This window comes from Crocuta crocuta, unplaced genomic scaffold (assembly GCF_008692635.1).
Source record: "Crocuta crocuta isolate KB4526 unplaced genomic scaffold, BGI_CrCroc_1.0 scaffold20, whole genome shotgun sequence".
NCBI classification, from domain to species: Eukaryota; Metazoa; Chordata; class Mammalia; order Carnivora; family Hyaenidae; genus Crocuta; species Crocuta crocuta.
In genome coordinates, this window is record NW_027527932.1 from 3,712,361 (window position 1) to 3,720,280 (window position 7,920).

A 7,920-nucleotide genomic window follows, 5' to 3' on the forward strand; every position below is an offset into this window, starting at 1 on the left:
GGCTGCGCATGGTAATGGACACCATGACTTTGGCTAGCGTGTTGTAAAAAAAATTCTTCTTTACACTGTCCTTTTCAATCAAGTTACTCCTCAGGAACACCTCTGGCAAAACTCCCTGAAAGGATAGAAGGAACCAGTATTTTAAATAGCCCTGAAGAACACTCAGTGTTTCTTCTTCTAGAGTACGAGCTAAAGTGCACTTTGGTCAGATGGCGATAGGGAACAAAAAAAGTATAGCCTCGTTCCCATTCTCAATGACTCAAGTGATATAGAAGGACAAGATGTTCCAAAGATTTCTCAGAAATGCTCCACATCCATGGTTCCAAATACAATCGCTAATTTGTCTTCAAAACACCAGTTTGCACTGATGGAGTATCTGTCTGAGAAAAGGCCACAACCCAGTACAAGATAATCATTAGGGAGACATTATTATTATTTTGCTAATTAGTCAAAAATCATCGGCTTTCCCGTGGCTTCTTCCTGCTGAGCAATCATTTGATCTTGCTTATGTTGACAAACACACACGTCACCAATCCTGCCTCATTTATCTTTTGACAGGGACAGCGTTGGCTTCTTCGTTTGTAAAGAAAGGAAAACTAAGTGTAAGCAAACAGGCAACAGGACCCAGGAATTAACTCACACTCATTTCCTTGCTAACAAACAAACAAATAAATAAAACAGTGCAATGCCTGATTTTCTAACAAACTAGCTTTTGTGTGCTCTGGCGACATGGATTTTATATCCCCTAAGAATAAACCAAATCCAGAAGTGGGAAAACTTAGTGTACTTAATATCGAGAGAGAAAGCAACTAATAACCTGGCAAAAGACTGAAAATCTTATTAAGTAGTCAAAGATGTGGAATGTTCTCTTTTTTTTATTTGAATTAATAATAGTGAACATATGTTTGGCTAGAAAAAGATAAAAAGGACTTTCTTCCCTCTATTTGGTTAAAATATATAAGAAAAATGTTACATTCTGTGTAAGACAGACTTTGGAATTCAGTGTGACGATCATTTGAAATTCCAATCAGGCTGCTTAGATTTTGTTGCTAAAAAAAAAAAAAGAAAAAAAAAAGAAAAAGAAAAAAGGCAGTATCTAAAATAAACTATCTAATAACTACTTGGGGAAAAATATATTTGCTTCTAAAGAAGAATGCATCAGATAGAGCTAAGCGAAATTTCGTGGTCTGGGCAGCCCTGGCCAGTTAATGGGATCAAATGCTTGGTTGACTGATTATTTATGCAGAAATCATCATTATGATAAGAAAAAGGAAGTCGACTCAAAGGTTCCAAGTAAGAGGGCATCTGTATGTGGCTAAGGGGGGNAGTTTGTAGAGTGAAGAGCCAGAATGGGAGCCACATTTTCCCAGGTTCTCAGTTCTATGCTGTCTGTAATTCCAGGTGGATTCAAAGTACTTTAAAACGAAGTAGCATTGGCATTCCACCCAGACACTGCGGCTAGCTACCGGCAGACCCAAACATTCTTAAAAATGCTAGTGCAGTGGTTCAGCATGAACACTGAAAAAGCATCCTAGATAAAAGATTTAAGTAGCTGCTGAGATATGAGACACACAGGTCAGGAAAATTCTCTGTGTCTTCATGTCTGTTCAGTGATATGGATGCAATAAACCCAGGGAAGTCTCTGGTATTTTTTATTGGTCATTCAAACCCCACTTATGTAAATTCCTTTTAATCTGTCCTAAATTTTGCTCATTAATTTCATTTGTGAATGTGATTTGTACTAGGGAAACAGCATTTAAAACACCATTCCTCTTATTCAAAATTAATATTTTACAGCTTACTGTATGTATTCGTTAAGTAAGAAGTATTTGGAATTCAACAGCTTAATCTCTTTTTTGACTAGCATCCCAACATATATTAGATTTTTTATCTAATAAGAAAAATATTATAAAAGAAAAAATAATACTAGATCACTGATCGATGGTTTGGAAACTTTCAAGAGATTAAATATGCTGTTCCCTTTTAAACTAAGAATTTGTAAAAGGTGAGACCATTTTCTGCTTCATACGATGTTGACATCTATGGAAGTAAGGTGGTCGGGATGTCATGTTTTAATTCAAAAACCAGTTATTAGCTAAAAAGGAAAATAAAAGTCTAAATTGTGGTACTGTATAAACTGTATTTAAAGCTTTTCTAAGCCATTTTAATAAACAAAAGTAAATTTACCATAATGTAAAAGATTAAACAAAAACAAAAACAAAAATCTTCCTTTTGTTCATACAATTATATCTCCAGAAGATACTAAATGTAAGTTGTTTAGGTACCACTTAAGTGCTATCTTGAACGCTTTCGATTTTTTGTTAAATAATAGAAGTTAGCTTCCTACACAGTTTGGGTATGTATTTATTTCTACCCAAAAATTTTGCGAGAAAGACAAAGTATCGGGGTCCTTATCTCCCTAACTAACTCTATAGGACACATCTTTTCCTATCGCATGCTTTTAGAGATAAAATTAACTCCTCAAAAATAAAATACTTTCTTCAGAATGTTTGACAACTTTACAAAGAGAAAAATCAGTACTTTATTCATTATTTGCAAATAAAATATTATAATAAAATGCTTGTCCTCATTTTAAATGGATGCACTATATTAACAAACAGAATATTCAAGGCTTAACTCAAATGATTAAAAACTGTAGCTGTCTCATTAATATAGGATTTTAAGGTAATGGCACACGGCTCATTGGTTCTTTGTGTGAATAATGTGATCAAATGAAGGGGGGGAGGGGAGGAGGGCTAAAAGACTAGGGAATCATAAGAGCTTATTTCCATTGCCCATGAGGAAAATATATAAAATAGTATCCTCACCTCCATTTTCCCCCCGAAAATGACTTTGAAATGTCAAAATACACCTTTTTTGGCTAGTGTTTGTCAACACTGATGGCTAAAATATACCTGGAGGGGAAAAAAAAAAGAAAAACAATGTGCTTATTAATTTGGATTGTTAATAACCGACTGTCTAAATTTCTCTTCCACTTGAAATTATAAAGGTTATACTGATTTTGATTGTAACTCTTGTATGAGTCTCCAGGTATGAAGAGACAGGGGACACACACACACACACACACACACACACACACACACACACCCCTCTGACCTACTACTGCTATTATCAACATATCTATCACACATGTGCCCATTTGAACAGCATCTTTGTTCCTGATCCATGAAATTATTTTACAGACTATAGTGAGTCCCATAACAATCATTATTTTAGTAGAATATGGCCTACTCTCTGGATCCAAAAGCAAAATCACAGGGAAAAATGAATATTCTAAGCAAGAACTAAAAATGATTTAAGAAATCTAACTCCTTACCCAAATGATATTTTTCTCAAGTTTTTAGACCATTTCTTATCTCTCTCAAGAGTGCCGAAAACCTACACACATTCAATCAAGCCTTTAAACCATGTTACATAAACACGGAATCCACTATATGAAAAAAATAGAAATATCACACCACATTCACTTATAGTAATATTTCATGCTTTGTCAGCATGGCATCTATTACCAAAATTGTGGATAAATATCCAGATTAATTTGTTCGACAATCGGGCACCACTGCGTTATACTACAAGGCTTTTCTTTTCTTTTTCTGTATTCCGAACCCTATAAAACAGAGAAAAAATGAACAAAAGAAACACACATGATATGGATACACAGCGTGCAACGTATGTATTTAAAGAGACAGAGTTTCTCACGTAAAGGGAACGAGTGTTTTCCTAGGAAAAACAGACTCAGAGAAAACCCAAATCAATTTTCAGTAGACAATGGAGCAATTAAAAGGAGTCCTTTCTGAACAAGTCTCTCGCACTGCAGCTTAGAATGTCTTTTTAGGGTTAAGTGGGCAGCAGTGCAATCTCTGCCCTCCGGAAGGCGGTTTGCTCCGGGCCTCCACTGGCTCTTCCCTGTGCTTGGTCTCTGCCACTGCTTTGCCCTGCCTCCCTGCGTCCAATGTCAAAATCACACACAGGCGGCGGGAAGAAAGCCCTCTGCTTCGGCAGCCAGCGTTGCGAGCGACGCGCCAGAACGGAGCCACAGCGCTGCCTCCAACCGCGGGCAATCATCCGAGGCTCCCCGAATTCCTCGCTCAGTCCCAGGCCCTGGGGCTGCAGTGGGAAGCAGAGGCGCTCTCAGGAAACCATTCCGCCTTAAGACTTCCAGACCATGCATTTTTAGCCTCTCTTTTCACGAGGATTAGAAAAATACCACCTCACATCCATTCCCAGTGAGTGTCACAAATCTGTTCTCAGACTAAAGAATATCCTTTTCAAGAGACGATGCTAAAAATCCCAAAGCTGACAGCTAATATTTTTGTTTCATTTTAATTAAATGCCTAAAGCCCTAAAGGCATCCACAGCATTCATTCTAAGAGTTATTTATCTAGATAAACTGTGTATTAGTGTAGGTGAGAGATTATCATTTTATCACGTTTTATAAATTACACGTGGCGACATGCCTGCACATCACGATCTCTGCTTCCAGCAGATACCGTATTTCTTCAAAAACCAGAAACAAGATTTTATTTTTTCAGCGACAGAAATCTGCATCATCACATTTTCTTTACCACCGAGGCCACGTGCATCCTCTGCTGTGTGGATGGAGAGCTGGTTAACTGCGGTGTCTGCAGCCCAGACAAAAAGACAGGCTTAAGCCTAAGGCTCTTGATACAGAACGAAGTGTATTTTCACAGCCTGCGCACATTCCTCACGCCGAGCCTGCGTGGCTTCCCCCAGAAGCCATGCAGCAGGTGTGTGCATATCTGCATACGGGGCTGCAGTGTGGCGAGGTGCTTGAATCATTTCCAGAACGAGGGCGCCGCCACGATTGCTCCAATTGATCACCGCAGTCACCTGATATTACATAAAAGGTTGGTGTGGAAGCATATGGATTGGATAATAATCAGAGTTGTTCTGACATGGTCTATTTAATAATTCAAAAAGGAAAATTTGAAAATGATTCTGCACAAAGCTGCAGCGCCCGCTTGACACTTTATTTATATCAAATGCTCTCTGTGTAGTTTGTGAGCTGTGCAGATTGCCTGTTCGATGTAGTTCTTTTTCTAAGGCATCAATATTCCGAATCACCATCAGCAAACAATCACGCACATCACCTGTCACACGGAAGGGCTGAAATGTTCTGCTTCTCTATATACCGAGGTAGCAGAAAGCAACCCGTAGAAAAATGATCATTTATGGCCGTACCCAGAATGCCACACAGGACAGGGTTAAAGGCTCAGTGAACTGGATTAGACAACGCAGAGAGAAAATACTTATTGGTAACATTGACAAGTGGTCAGAGTGTTTTTAGATAATATATTCTGTATGTTGATTCACTTGAGAAATGCAGGAAGAGCTGCAGCTAGATCAGTGGCGCTAACCTCGTCTCAGGTGAGCACAGAGCTGGGCTATTCCCATAGCATGGAAACTGGGAGCCAGATGTTCATGCCTCCATAGGCTAAGCCCAAACCCTTGAACAGACTCTGAGCCCAGTATGGGGACAGGCAGGCAGATTTTCCCACTCCTGAGCAGTGACTCCACCCACCACCTTCTAAGACCCCCGTTGGCCAGTGCCCTTGGCAGTCAGCGTTTTGGCCCCTATCGCACGTCTGCCCTCAAACCTTCTGTGGCCCCCCTCTCCCACACCCGTGCCCTGGAAATAGCACTGCAGTGTGTCACGGGCTTGCTCTCTCACTGCTCTGACCAAAGAGCTGCTTCCGATGGCCCCGTGGAATTGCTAAACTCTGCTTTGTAAATACCGAGTGGTAACAATTTAAGTTATCGAAAGCAAAGCAGATCGTCACTGACCTTCAGGAAATACTAATCACAGCATATAACTCCTTCACATACAAGCAAGATCATGATACGTAACAGCCGTCGTAGAAAAGGTTTTGATACCATACGGGTCACATGTTGTGATAATCGCATGCTGTCTTAAATGCTACATTTGCCTCCTAATTTTTTTTCCTCACTAAAAAATTATTTAAAGATTTTAATCTTGAAGAAAAGCTACAGTCTTTGGTAGTATGTCTTTTAATCTTTTGTATTTCATCCTAGTAAGAATCAATGCATGAAATGCTGATGTACATCCAGTCCCAGAATGAACTAATTTAAATAGCCATGGCCCATACTTCTTAGCAGCAAATCAAAATGTACTCATCAGACACCCGGCTGTCAAAGGCAATGTTTTTTGATGTACCACATAATTTTAAGAACAATTTCTCTTTCCTGTAAATGAATCTAAGACAGATGACAATCAACATGCAAGAGACTTCTAAGCTGAAAATAAAGCAAATTAGCTAATACAGAAAGGCAAGGGGAACCTGGGTGGCTCAGTCAGTTAAGCATCTGGCTTTGGCTCAGGTCATGATCTCACGGTTCATGAGTTCAACTCCCACATCAGACTCTGTGCTGACAGTTTAAAGCCTGGAGCCGGCTTCAGAATCTGTCCCCCTCTCTCTCCCTGCCCCTTCCCTGCTCATGCTCTGTCTCTCTCTATCAAAAATAAATAAACATTAAATAATTTTTTTAAAAAAAGAAAAGGACTGTAAACTATGGTCATGCACACTCAAAAAGATTCACCATTCCTGGCCTAAATGTTCTTGATTTCAATCCCCAAACTACTTAGAACCATTGTTCTCTGCTACTGTTAGTATTTAAGATGAGATAAGATGAGGTAGGATGTCATTTAACATTTCCCAAAATTATCGTCATTGGAAATATTGAATAAATCTATCTGTAGCCTCAACTCCTCTTTGAGGGAGAGGAGGTGAAATCTATTCTCTTTAAGAAAAACATCCGCTTTTTCTTGCAAGTATTTCCTACCATGATGAAGCAGTTACATTATGCTCACCTGCAAAGTTGTACTCATTAACTTTGATTTTCTGAAGAACACTGGGTGAGTTTAATGAACAAGAAGGTTAGGGACACATGGCATTAAGATAAATTAAGAAGGTCTGGGGCCAGAAATCGTAGGTTCAACCTTTCATTTCTGATCAAAACTTTTAACTCCTGCAACAGGGAATGTAATCAAGTGGCAACATGGAGGTTCACAGATGAGGAAAAGACTAGGACATCCACATGCAGGTGACCTTTGTCCCTGGATCTGAGTCCAGGTATCTAGATGCTAACCAAAGGAGCTGAGAGCAATCTTTCTTGGTCTACTCCCCGGTCACTAACACCACCTCTAATCTGGTCTGTTCATCTCCCATATAAATAAAACAAGGAGAAAAAAAAAAAACAACTATGTTCATTTATTTCATACTTGCAATCTAATTTCATCCTGAAAAGTATTTTATAAGCACCATTAACCCCATTTTACTGATGATGAACCTAAAGCCTAGAAAGTTTAAATAACTTACCTGGGGTCAGACCCCTGACAGAATAATGAAGCTGGATTTTTAACTTTGAGCTTAGAATTCAAGTTCAGCGACTCGTCCCCTAAAGTACAAATAATCAGTGATAATAAATGAGCAATGCACACGTCATAAACTTGGCTAATCAGCATCCTCTACTTACATAAAGGACAGTCCACTCGATTATCTGTTATCTAATAATTGATTTAAATAATGATTAATAAGTACAATCATGTTGTCGATTGGGATTCATAGAACTCAGCCCCGTCATAAAATATTAATCACAGAAGTATGACAAAAGAGACAGAGGATTAGTCAAAGGCTTTCTAAACCACTCTCCCCCAAGACAAAAGTCAACAACGTGATTATTTAATGACACCATAGTATTTCTCTGTAGGACTTACCTCCGAGATAGGCTATTGTTACTTTCCCCATAATGTTGGTACTATTTGTAGGCTGGCTTCTAAAGGTGGAAATGTAGAGATCCCTTGCCAGTAAAGAGCCATCCCATCACTTGCTGCTCCTGGGCCAATGAGTAGCATACGAG

General features: G+C 39.0%; 1 long non-coding RNA gene across 2 annotated transcripts in view; it reads left to right on the forward strand.

Moving 5' to 3' along the window:
* Positions 1–1,235: 1,235 nt before the first annotated feature.
* The window catches only part of LOC144221369 (uncharacterized), a 47,224-nt gene continuing 40,539 nt past the window's right edge, over positions 1,236–7,920 (forward strand). For both annotated transcript variants that reach the window (XR_013332050.1, XR_013332049.1), the window contains exon 1: positions 1,236–1,293. This is a non-coding gene — a long non-coding RNA (uncharacterized LOC144221369). The remainder of the gene's footprint in view (positions 1,294–7,920) is intronic.